This window comes from Lagopus muta, chromosome 4, assembly GCF_023343835.1.
Source record: "Lagopus muta isolate bLagMut1 chromosome 4, bLagMut1 primary, whole genome shotgun sequence".
In the NCBI taxonomy this organism is placed as follows: Eukaryota; Metazoa; Chordata; class Aves; order Galliformes; family Phasianidae; genus Lagopus; species Lagopus muta.
Window position 1 is genome coordinate 920,415 of NC_064436.1, and position 12,658 is coordinate 933,072.

The following is a 12,658-nucleotide window of genomic DNA, read 5'->3' on the forward strand; positions in this document are numbered from 1 at the left end:
ATACAGAATCTGGCACTTGACAGTCCTCCCAGAGCTTCTTGCTGCTTTTTAGGCTGCTCTACAGCTATTCTGTCAGGCTGCATACTGTCACTGACTCAAAAAAAACAAAACAAAAACAAACAAAAAAAAACCACAAACAAACAAGTGCAGTATTATGTATAGATAACGAACTCTTGCTTGAAAACCAATAGCATTTCCACATCCTGGAGTGTCACCATCACCCCCAGGTTGGGCTGGTGCTGCTCATCTGCCCCGCAGTGCTGCTCAAATGGCACCGGCACCTCCTGGCACGGCCTGCCACCTCCCTGTGTCACCTCTACGTGTCACCTCATCTCGCCTCTGCAGTTCTGACCCCACACCTCCACCCCATGTCCCCCCATGTCCTCACATGTCCCTGTGTTCCCATACATCCCCTCATGTCTCAAGTCCCCCCACATCCCCTGCCCCAATTCAGTCCATGCTGATGTCACCATGGGATTGAGGACGGGGGCAGGGATGCCTGTGGGGTGCATGGAGTCCTGGGACAGGTTGATGGCTGTGCACAGGGGGGTGATGGTGCCCTCGGCGCACGGCTGTGACAGGGGGGTGTGAGTCATTGCCCCCAAAATGGGGCTTGTGCTGTTACACAAATTTCCAAAATGGGGAAATGTGCTGTTACAAAGAGCCAGCTTTGGTTTATGCCGTATCTGTGAGTATCCTGTACAGTGCTTTTGTAGCTGTGTTACCGAGACCAGAAGTCTTTTTTTCTACCTAAACTCCTAAATGAACTTGAATTTGCTTACATGCTGGAGGAGGAATTTGTGTGTTTTTTCTAACAGCAGTATGAAAAATACACAGAGTTTGTATAATAGCAATCATCACTGAGATAGTGGGATAAATAGTTGCCGGTTGATCCTGTGTTGCTTCTACATGTACAGGATGTTTTTCAAATGAAGATTGGCATCTGATAGATTCCAGCAATGTCTGTTCTTTCTGTTCCTTTCTTTATTCAGACACTTAATCGCTCTCAATCTGTCAGGCTTCCCCTGCCTCATTTCTGATCTTCGCCTCAGCGAGCAGCTTTCTACCTCAGAGTCTTTTGTAAGTATGCCTTGAATGCATTTGGTTGCTCTTGTAAATTGAGTTGCACTGCTTCTTGTGCATGCATGCAAATTACGACCAGATACCGAGAACTCAGAACTGCTCGCCTCCAGTGCTGGAGGTTCTGCGCCTGACAAAGTCTCAAACATCCTGCTTTTCTTCTTACCATACGACACAGCGGTACAGTGAATTTGTAAGGTTGGTACCTCCCAGTCTATTTGGTTTATCCTTGGGGTTTATTCCAAGGCTGCGTGCTCTGACATGCTGCTATGGTTTGAGTGTCGGAAGTGGTCGTGACCTTTCTGCTGGCATCAGTTCCTTCCCAGGGAATAACTGCAGCTGACTGCAGTGTTGGTTTTGTTGTTCCATCCCCACAACAGATATTCTGAGAGTCTGTTTTTTTCTGTTCCTATTATTAGTATTACTGCATTATTAGGATGGTGGCTCATTGAGGTACGTAGATTGCTCTGAAAGGAATGCCTCCTATTTATTTCCACAGAAATGATAAGAGATACACAAAGTGAATTCTCAGCTCTCTCAACAAAACTCTGTTTTTTAGCATGGTCACCACCATTAACTATCCTTTTCTTTTTCTTTTTTTTTTTCCTTTCCCTCCAGTGTTGAGCCTGCATGCTGTGCTTGTTTAAAAAGAAATGATAATTAAAATAAATCCATTTGGCTGTCTGGGTGGCTCGCCTTGCATTGCTGTTGCCACTGCTGAAGCCTCACTGTGCTCACATCCACGTGTTGGGCTTCATAAATATTCTGCAGGCATTGATGGATGTCAGTGGGTGTGATTTTTTTTCAGTGTGGAGGAGTTCAGGGACACCCTGTGCTCCATGAGCACTTCCATGTCAGGTGCTGTGCTGTCATTCTGGCCCTCTGCTGCCATCTGCCGCATGGCTGCAGAATGTAACTGAATGCTGGCAGGAAGGTTCAACCTCTGCTGTCATCCCACCAGCATCCACCTGTGATGTTGTGGGCCAGCTTTATAAAAACAGAAGGCATTACTTTTGGATTGGCCTGTGTGCAATTATGAAAAACTAAGGTTTATAACGGCTGGCTGAGTAAATTGGAGGCTGCTAATGAGATCCACAACTCTAAAATAACAGTAGTTAGACACTGATAGCTTTCAAGGCCAATTTAAATAATGTGGCTGTGTTGGGTTATTTATTTGATGTTATCTTTCACTGCTGTGTTTCCTGAAAACTCTCCAGCTGTGTCATTCCAGGCTTGATTTTGAGCGGATTTGTTTTCATGCTCCATTGTAAAATTGCTGTTAAGAATTGGTATTGCAAGAAATGATTCTTGAGGTCCCTTCCAACCTGGGCCATTTTCAGAATAAACAAATATCTTCAAATTAATAATGCTCACCAAGTCTCATACTTCTGTGAGCCTACTGCCAGTGTATCCTGTCAAAGATGAAGTGAGTTACTGTCTGGTGATTAAAAAATTCTGAATATTCTAAAGTAGTCAGAATATTATGGCTGCTACTTATCTGAACAGTGTTTCTTTATGGTAAGCAGAGTAATGGGACGCAGAAGTAAAACCTAAGTCTATACTAGAGAAATTTCACCATACGAATACTGTTCATACACAGCAATTCTTTAATATCCTATCTTCATCATAGGTAGGAACGTTGAGCTTTTCTTATACTATGTGTTGAGTAAAACTGCATTTTACGTGTATTTTACATGTATTAAACAGATGTGAATCTGCTCATCAGACTTTTCTAAATAGAATACACAGTATGCTAAAACCTGAGATCAGACAGTTTTAAAGCAGGAAATTGAAGCAAAACCACTCCAGTTGTGCTGGTTATTATGAGAAATGAATAGATACGTAAAAAGATAAACTCAGCAACCACTAAGAAACACTGAGTGCTCTGTTTCAGCTTTTTTAACCTTTTAGCATTGTCAGTCACTACGGCTATTCAGTTTAGCTCATGGTAAGATATTTTTTCTTGCTTTTTACATCCTACTACTTATTTGATGACTGCTCACATACAACCTTTTAGCATTCCCATGCCTGTAACTTCCAGACTTTGCTTGTAGGCTATGTTTCTGAGATGTCTAATTATTATGATTATTTTTGCTGCACATTCTTCTTCTGCATCTTTCGTTAAAAAAATTGAGCACATCTTTTCATTCTAGAAGATCACATCCCACTGTCAGCTTTGCTCAGGGAGAATGGATTGATTCTTTCTTGGCGTGCCCTGTTCACTTCCATGGCTATTATCTTTTCCATTTGTTTCATTGTTTTAGATTTATTTTGCTATAACTTGCTTTTCATTCTTTTCAAATTCACTTGGGATAGAAAGGTATAGTCTGTCAGAGAAACGAAGGTTCTGAAGGCATATATTTTACATCGCCTGATTTCTTTTCACACTCAGGATATTGCAGAAGTTGTATTTAGTAGACTGAATTTTAGTGAAATTGGAATGGAAGGTAAACAAAAGTATTTCAGGTTTAAAAAGCAAAATGGAAAAGGGGAGAGAGCTAGGAAAGAAAACAAATGGGAAGTATTTCTAAGAGTACTCTATTTTTCTGGGAGAGAATGTCCTGTTCAGGGAAGAAAAGTGGTATTTCTTACCAGAAACGCCATCCAGTTTGGAGACAATCTCCTATATGTGGGAGAAGAGTAGTATTTCTGTGAGAAAATGTCCTATTCTTGGTTGCAAGTGCAAAATTTGGCCTTGTCCTCTGATATTTTGGGGAGAAAACCTGTGGTAGTTGTAAGAAAATGGGTATTTCTGGGAGAAAATATCCTACTTTTGGAAGAAAAGGTCAGCTTTCCAACTGAAATGTGGTATTTCTGTGAGAAAATGGCCTACTTGTTGGAGAAAAGGGGGAAATTCTGGGAAGGAATGTCTTCTATTTGAGAGCAACTGTCTTCTTTTTGGAGTGCAAACCGGTCCTTTGGGGAGCAAATAGGGTCTATATGGGAGAAAATGTCCTCTTCAGGAGTGTAAGGTAGTACTTTTGAGAGAAAATGGAAGGTATTTCTCAGAAAACTGCCATTTCTGGGAGAAGACAGCATGCTTTGTTGGAAAATGACATCTATTGGTGAGCAAGCTGGGATTTTTGGGAGAAAATGCCGCATTTTAAAAAATAAGCTGGTATTTCCGGGGGAATATGTCCCATCTTTGTTAGACAACTGGAATATCTGTGATCAAATGTCATTTTGATGGGAGTAAACATGATATTGAGGAGTGTAAAGTAGTGCTCCTGAGATGAAATGTGAGGTATTACTGGAGAAACTGTCTTCTTTATGCAGAAAAGATCACATAATTGCGAGGAAGCTGGTATTTCTGGGAGGAAATATCATATTTTTGTTGGAAAATGTCACATTTGCTACTGTCACATAGTATTTTGTGGATGAAACATGAAGTGTACTGAAGAAAACCTGTATTTCTGGTTGGAAACGTCATCTCTTTGGGGAGAAGACTGGTATTTCAGGGAGAAAAGATCCTTGTTGGGGGAGAAAGTGTCTTATTTTTGATGGAAAAGTAGTACTTGTGGGAGAAAATGCCATGTATTTGGGTGAAGGGTGGGATTTCTGGGAGGAAATACCGTATGTTGGGAAGAAAGTGTCCTCTTTCAGGTTGAAATGCGATACTTATGATCGAAACTGTCCTATGTTTGGGCGAAAACTGGTATTTCTGGGAGATAATGTCATTTTATTGGAGCAAGCCATGATTTCGGGGAGAGAATGTCTTATTTTTGGAAGAAAATGCGGTACCTGGGGGGGGAACTGGCATTTCTGGGAGAAAATGTCATCTTTTGGGGAGAAGATGTCACCTTGAGGATTGTCGTGTTGTCGTATTGTTTGGAGAAGGCCTGAGGTATTTCTAAGAAAAGTGGTATTCCCAGGAGACAGTATCATATTTTGGGGAAGTGGGGGAGGGGTGATCATCTATTTGGGAGAAAGCTGGTATTTCTGGGAGAAAACATCCTCTGTTGCAGAGCCAAGTGGTATTTCTGGCAGGAAATGTCCCACATTTGGGAGTCAAGTGGCATTTCTGTGATAAATGCCGTATTGTTGGGAGTAAGTGTCATATGAAGGTGTGCAAAGTAGTCTACTGGGGGGAAATTGGAGGTATTGCTTTGAAAGCTGGTATTTCAGGGAGAAAACGTCTTCTTTCTGGGGGGAAATGTCATCTGTTGGAGAGAATGCTGATAAGTCTGGAAGAAGATCTATTTTTGGAGGAAACTGTAATATTAGGGAGAGAAAAGTGGTATTGCTGGTCCAAGATGTCATCAAGTTGGGATGACACTGGTGTTTCTGGGAGAAAATATCCAAAATATTTTGGATGACAATGTGGTCTTTAGGGTTGAAATGTGGTATTTCTGGGAGGAAATGGAATATGCATGAGAGAAAACTGTTCCTTTGGGGAGAATGTATCCTATTTTTGGTGGAAAATGTCCTATTGAACAGTTGAAGTCTGCATTTTTTGGAGAAAATGGAAGTTATTGTCAAGAAAACTGGTATTTCTTGGAGATTATCACATATTTGGTTGGAAAACGTGGTATATTTGAGAGAATGCTAGTATTTCAGGGAGAGCGTAGCATGTATTTTTAAGAGAACATGGAGTACTGAGAGGAAATGTCATCGTTTTTTGGTGAAAAAAACATATTTAGGGGAATAGAATCGTGTTTCTGGAAGAAAAAGTGAGAAAACTGGTATTTCTGGGAGAAAATGTCATACATGAGGGAGAAGAACATATTTCTGTGAATGAATGCCTTCGAGAATTTTTCCCTTTTTCCCTTTTTCCCTTTTTCCCTTTTTCCCTTTTTCCCTTTTTCCCTTTTTTCCCTTTTTCCCTTTTTCCCTTTTTCCCTTTTTCCCTTTTTCCCTTTTTCCCTTTTTTCCCTTTTTCCCTTTTTCCCTTTTTTCCCTTTTTCCCTTTTTCCCTTTTTCCCTTTTTTCCCTTTTTCCCTTTTTCCCTTTTTCCCTTTTTCCCTTTTTCCCTTTTCCCTTTTTCTTTTTGTTCCCATGCATGATTTGGATCAAACTTGCCAAAGATATCAGAAACTCCAAGAAACCGAGTCAGCTGCAAAAGTTGATAACCTGAATGCATTACAACTCAAACCTCTTTCTACTAAGCCTTCTTCAGACAGTATGAATTCCAAGAAGGTTACCTGAAACTTACAAGTTGAGGAGCTGCCTACTGACGCAATGAGAAAAGTAGAACAAAACTACATGCTTGATTGAGACTGTACTCAATCAATCAATCTGACAGCCTCACACCACGTCTACAAGACTATCTGCAAGATGAAAAAACAGCCAAACCAAAAACAAAGATACATTTAGCCTTTCCTCAGGTAAGAACCAGTAGTAGGTCGGTAGGTAAGGCTGTAAGAACAAGTTAAATGGGTAGTAATACTTCTCCATGATATTTCGATATATTTACATGAGATTTTCATTCATATATAGGTTAAGAATTTCCTGAGACAAAAGTTTCCCAGATATTTATTCCATTGCTTTCCCTCCTTCTCCTTCAAGAAATTCCCCAATTTAATTGCGTTCAGGATGAGGAGTCACCTCTTCTTATTTATTCCAAAGCTGTCACTTTCTAGTTATTTCATAGCTACCGTTGTCTAGTTTTATTTGACGTACCACAGTTCTGGTGTTGGAAAATACAGTGAACCATAATTTCCTATTGATCTTTTCTCAATTATTTGTATTTTAAATAGAGCTCTATAATATTGCATTTAAACCATGTATTTTGCAAGCTGAAAAGTCCTTTATTAACTGCTTGTGAAGACATCCTGGAGGGAACTTGCTTTATCAGGGGGCTTGGAGCAGATGGGCTCCAGAAGTCCCTTTTCAAACCCTACCATTCTGTAATTTTATAATTCTTCGGCCTTTATTCGTTCCATTTTTTTGGTGTTTTTTGTTTGCTTGTTTGTTTGCTTGTTTGTTTGTTTGTTTTTATCGGAATTATTTCCAGTTCTATTATGTCTTTCTGGAGTGGAGATCAGAAATCAAGGAGAAGTACAGGGATGGGAAGGGAAGAAAGCACTGAAGTAACAGTGGGAGAGCTAAATGAGAAAGAATACAAGGAAAACCAACATAGAATGTTTTAGCAGGGACCAAATTTTGTTGCTGTAGAGGGAAAATTGCATAAAAGTGGGCACCAAATCCAAGGTGATTCTATCCACTGTGCTCATAAGAAAACATTCTTCTGTAAATGATTAAGGCCTCCCATTCAAGACATTTTATCTACACCCATAGTAAAGAGTAAAAGATTGCCATCCATGTTGACAGAAAAAAATCATAATCCTTGCTATGCTTGAAGATGTGATAAAAAGACCATTTCCATTGCTTCTTCACTAGAAACCAAATGAGAAACAAAGAAAATGTCTCCAAGGAGGACATCTCTCTTGCCTCCAAAGTCTGAAAGATTCCCAAAGATAGCTGAGAGCTACATGGTTGTCCAAACTGCCTTTCCACACTGAGTTGCCGATATTTGCCTGTGAAATTATGGAAGGTCCTTTAAGCCATTGTTTTGTCAAATCAGTGATCTGTAAGGAAAAATAAATCTTACTAAATTTTGAAATTACCGATGTTATTGCAGGTCTTTAAAAGGTCAAAAGAACAGACATGAAAAAAAGCATTTCAAAGTGAATTCATCAACAAAAGGAGTGTGTGCTGGTGACAGTTGTGAAATACATGTGCATTTTTACTGAAATAGGCTAAGTTGATAGCAGGATTTTTGAAGAGTAATGAGATGAGCTATAGGTGTCAGATGATCAATAAAAGATTAGAATGCTTTTAGGATTAGCATCAGAAAACTGTTACAAGGCAGTATGAGTGAAAGAAGAGATGCAGCCTTCGTATGAATATGATATGGACAAATACACAAAGGAGCCGTTGCACACCTGTAGCTGCTCTTTCATTTCCTTCATGCTTTCACTCTGCACCATTTTTCCCGTGCTCTGAGTGAGAGACATCTGAGTCAAGTGTCCTGAGTTAAAAACATTCTGGTGCAACCTTAAATAATCACTGGGATGGGTCAGACAACCCACTAGATCCCTGGCCCATGGACCCAGAGAAAGAACCCAATCCATCTCCTGCAGATGAAACAGCTGCCACTCTGAGTAGTCTTTCTTGCATTTCTGCAGTCTCTGCTAGGATCCTTCATTAGAAAGACACAGTCTCAAAAGGTAATACACAAAGCAGGTCTGATACCTTATTTCATGCATGATGTCTTTTTTCTTTTCTTCCCTGAAGATAAATTCATCCTCTCTCTTCACTTCTCAGATCTCACACAGAGACATTTTTAGCATCTATCGCTATTAGTAAGCTATAAATGGGCAGATATGGGGAACAAAGTAGGTACCTCAGCAGGTAAGCATTTTTCCCCTACTCCAGGGAAGGTGATGGAGCAGATTGTCTTGAGGGAGACCATGCGGCATGTGCGGGGTGACCGGGGGGGGGATCAGGCCTAGCCAGCACGGGTTCGTGAAGGGCAGGTCCTGTTTGACCAACCTGATCTCCTTCTATGATCTAGTGACCCATCTGGTGGATGAGGGAAAGGCTGTTGATGTGGTCTACCTAGACTTCAGCAAAGCCTTTGACACTGTCTCCCACAGCATTCTCCTGCAGAAGCTGGCAGCCCGAGGCTTGGATGGGTACACTCTTGGCTGGGTGAGGAGCTGGCTGAAGGGCCGGGCTCAGAGAGTGGTGGTGAATGGAGTTAAATCCAGCTGGCGACCGGTCGTGAGTGGTGTTCCGCAGGGGTCGGTGCTGGGGCCTGTCCTCTTCAATATCTTTATTGATGACCTGGATGAGGGCATCGAGTGCACCCTCAGTAAATTCGCAGATGACACCAAATTGGCTGGAAGTGTGGATCTGCCTGGGGGTAGCGAGGCCCTACAGAGAGATCTGGACAGGCGGGAGAGCTGGGCTGAAGCCAATGGGATGAGTTTCAACAAGGCCAAATGCCGGGTCCTGCACTTCGGCTACAAACAACCCCAGGCGACGCTGCAGGCTTGGGGCGGTGTGGCTGGAGGACTGTGTAGAGGAAATGGACCTGGGGGTATTGATTGATGCTCGGCTCAACATGAGCCGACAGTGTGCCCAGGTGGCCAAGAAGGCCAATGGCATCCTGGCCTGCATCAGAAACAGCGTTGCAAGCAGGAACAGAGAGTTCCCCTGTACTCAGCACTGGTGAGGCCGCACCTCGAGTACCGTGTCCAGTTTTGGGCCCATCACTGCAAGAAAGACATTGAGGCCCTGGAACGCGTTCAGAGGAGGGCAACAAAGCTGGTGAGGGGTCTGGAACACAGGCCGTATGAGGGGAGGCTGAAGGAGCTGGGAACGTTCAGCCTGGAGAAGAGGAGGCTCAGGGGAGACCTCATTGCTCTCTATAACTTCCTGAAGGGAGGTTGTAGTGAGCTGGGGGTCGGCCTCTTCTCTCGTGTCATTAGTGATAGGACCAGAGGGAACAGCTTCAAGCTACGGCAGGGGAGATTCAGGCTGGACATCAGGAAGTATTACTTTTCAGAAAGGGTGGTCAGGCACTGGAATGGATGCCCAGGGAGGTGGTGGAGTCACCGAGCCTGGGGGTGTTCAAGGAAAGGCTGGATGTTGTGTTGAGGGACGTGGTTTAGTGGGAGCTATTGGGAATAGGTGAACAGTTGGACTGGATGATCTTTTAGGTCTTTTCCAACCTTGGTGATTCAATGATTATTCTGTTTTCAAAGCACAGTTGGAATACTATGCGGTAAATAAGGTATCGGGCTGTTCACAGAACAGAAAAATGTAAAAGCTGACTAAGTAAGCGACTTACATTCCGTACCTAAGATGAAGACTTGACAAAAAATAGCAAGTGACCATATGATTCAAGGCTGTACAATAATGGATCCTCAATAGCACATGAATAACATTTCATTGGGAAATATTAAATCTAGCATTTGCAAATATTGATGTGTCTGACTTTGCACTTTAATACTACTATTCTATGCAAGAGTTCTGTCATCTAGTTAGTACATAAAACAGGAATACTATCAGTGATTGACAATTATGCAGGAGTATTCTTGTTAAGTATGGCAATACACAAGGGTCTGAACCCTTTTTTTTCTTGGCTCCAGGCTTGCTTTTTGAGGTATTTTTTGGGATAAGACTCTGACTTATCCAGGAGGTGACTGATGAGTGTCACCGTGTGGCAATCAACATAACTTTGTGGACATTTGAAAGCATTTCCTTTGGAACTCTTTGCCTTCAGAAGAGAGTTCTCAGGAGCTTTTACTAGCAGAAGATCTGGCCTGTGAGCAAATAACTCCAGCTTCGTGTGGGAGACTGGGGAATTATACCATCACATACTGTGAAAAACAGGATGCAGGTGAGCACCTCCCAGCTCCCTCTTCTTTGCTGACAAGGTGTGGAAGATGGGAACAAAGGAGTTTCTGCTGAGATCCCAAAGCCAGAAGCTGCCACTCCAAAGAGAGCTGACTCGATCACTTTGGACTTATGTATAGAAGTTGGTACTGCTGCCACTGTTGTCATCATCAACCAAACAACAACCCTTGACAACCCGTCACTTCTGAAGATCAGTGTCTGAACTATGAACCAAACCTAGTGGTGACTATCTCTCTCCTGCTTTCTGCAAAGACTCCTTGCTTTTATTTCCTGTCTTTATCACCCACCTTCCCTTCCCCATCTCCTTCAACAACTAGGATTTGTAGTAATCTGGTTGGGCTAACATTTCACCCATCGTCCCCTAATCTCGCCATCAGGCATATGTATATTGAAAGAACCTTCTCTCCCTCCTGTATTAGGGAGACAAGGGTACCATATTACAAATAAATACCAGTGGAATGATGATAGAGGTAGAAAGATATAGAGATGTTAATTTAAACTTGTATTTCACTAAATAATACCTCTGGATTTATTTTCGGACTTCTTTTTATTTTGAAAAAATTTCACAAATACTACCCACAGTCTCTGAAAAAATTGGTCAATGTAACACGAAAGAAGTTAAGGCACTCCATCTCCAAAGCTACTTCAACTTCTTCAATGTCTTCCCGGGCTCCTCTGTCAAACAGAGTAACAGAGTGTGTATTTATTACATCAAAGGATAGAAGCACTGGAGGAAGGTCTCGTTATCTGAGCTGGAAGTGCCTTGATAGGATCACAGTGCTAAATAAGCCCCTTTTACAACAAAACAAAGTCCAAAATGGACTCACAAATCACAAGTGTTTAAAATCCAAGAGTAGAAATAGCTTTGTTTTAGATATATTGTTCTTAGCATTTTGTTTTGAGCCCTGCTGGTGGCAGTGGTGGTCCAGGCCATCAGCCCCCTGCCGGGAGCCCGGCTGCTGGCAGCTGGGCACGGGGCAATTAGGGGACACTCACTGCATCCAGAAGGCGAGCCCTCGTCTCCTCACCTGCTCCTTCTTCTCCCGCAGGTGAACACGGGGCAGGGATGGTGGTCAGGCCCTGCTGCACAGCCAGGGCTCATGCAGGACAGTGGGAGCCTGGCAGTGCAGTGGCACAGGCGGCCTCTGTCACCGCGGGGGCTCGCCAGCAGTGTGTGCCCACCCCAGGGGGCTGGGATGGGGCTGCTCCGTCACGCCACATGCCAAACGGAAGCCGAGCCCAAAGCCCAGCAGCCCTATTGTTGCCCCAGGTGCAGGCATGGGCTGCAGGGCCCAGTCCCACTCAGCAGGCATTCTCCATCTCCAGCTCCTCCAGCTCCTCTTGCAGGCGCTGTTTTTCCTGGCGCAGCACCTGGCAGACAAAAGTGTGAGTGCCCGTGCCTGCTGCAGCCCTCCTCTAGGTCCCCAGCCTAGGGGCAAGCAGCCCCGATCCCCGCACCCCTCCACACTACCTCAATCTCCTCGCTCTCAGCCTGCAGCTGCTTTTCCAGCTGGGCAATGAGCTGCTTCTACAGCAAGACAATGGCTGCACCATGTGGGATGGCTGTTCTGGGACTCATGGACCCGAGGGACCAGGGCTGAGGTCCTCCTCACAGCCAGAGCTGTGAGGACACCGAGCTCTGAGGACGCGCCCCTGCTTCACCCTATCTGCTCCAGCTCCTATTTCCTGGCAGCCACTCTTTCACCCTGTGCTTGCTGGGATTCCTGCAGGAAAGGAGAAGAGGAGCAGCCGTCAGGGCACCAGCACTCCCACGGAGCTCCGTCTGACAGCAGCTCCGTGCTGCCGTCCCCTCTGTATGGGAACTGCTGAGTCACGGCCTGAACCTCTGATTAATCACCTAAGGCGAGCCATGAGTCAGCCAGAGGAGCACAGGTGAAGGCAATTCCTAGACCTATTTAAGAGCTGGCTACCAGTGGGGAAGGATCTCTTCTGGAGATCACCCTTCTTGGTGGCTTCTGGTGAGCTCAGCCGAAGGGTAAGCTCTTCCACTAATTCTCTTTTGTGATCGTTGTTTACTTTGCCTAATTCTCTTGATTATATTGTAATTATAACATCTTGATATCTATTGATTATACAATTATATTGTAATTATAACATCTTGATTATACACCCTCCCACCTCCTCCATCGGGGCAACCGGCGCCCGCAGGGCTGCAGCTGCAGACCCACACGGGGGGACTTCTCCCACCCCA

At 43.7% G+C, this 12,658-nt stretch overlaps 1 long non-coding RNA gene across 1 annotated transcript; it reads right to left on the reverse strand.

Moving 5' to 3' along the window:
- Positions 1-703: 703 nt before the first annotated feature.
- On the reverse strand, positions 704-12,030 carry LOC125692696 (uncharacterized). Its single transcript, XR_007376806.1, has 2 exons — positions 11,918-12,030; positions 704-11,817 (listed from the first exon to the last, which is right to left on the reverse strand). It is a non-coding gene; the product is annotated as an uncharacterized LOC125692696 (long non-coding RNA).
- Positions 12,031-12,658: the final 628 nt, after the last annotated feature.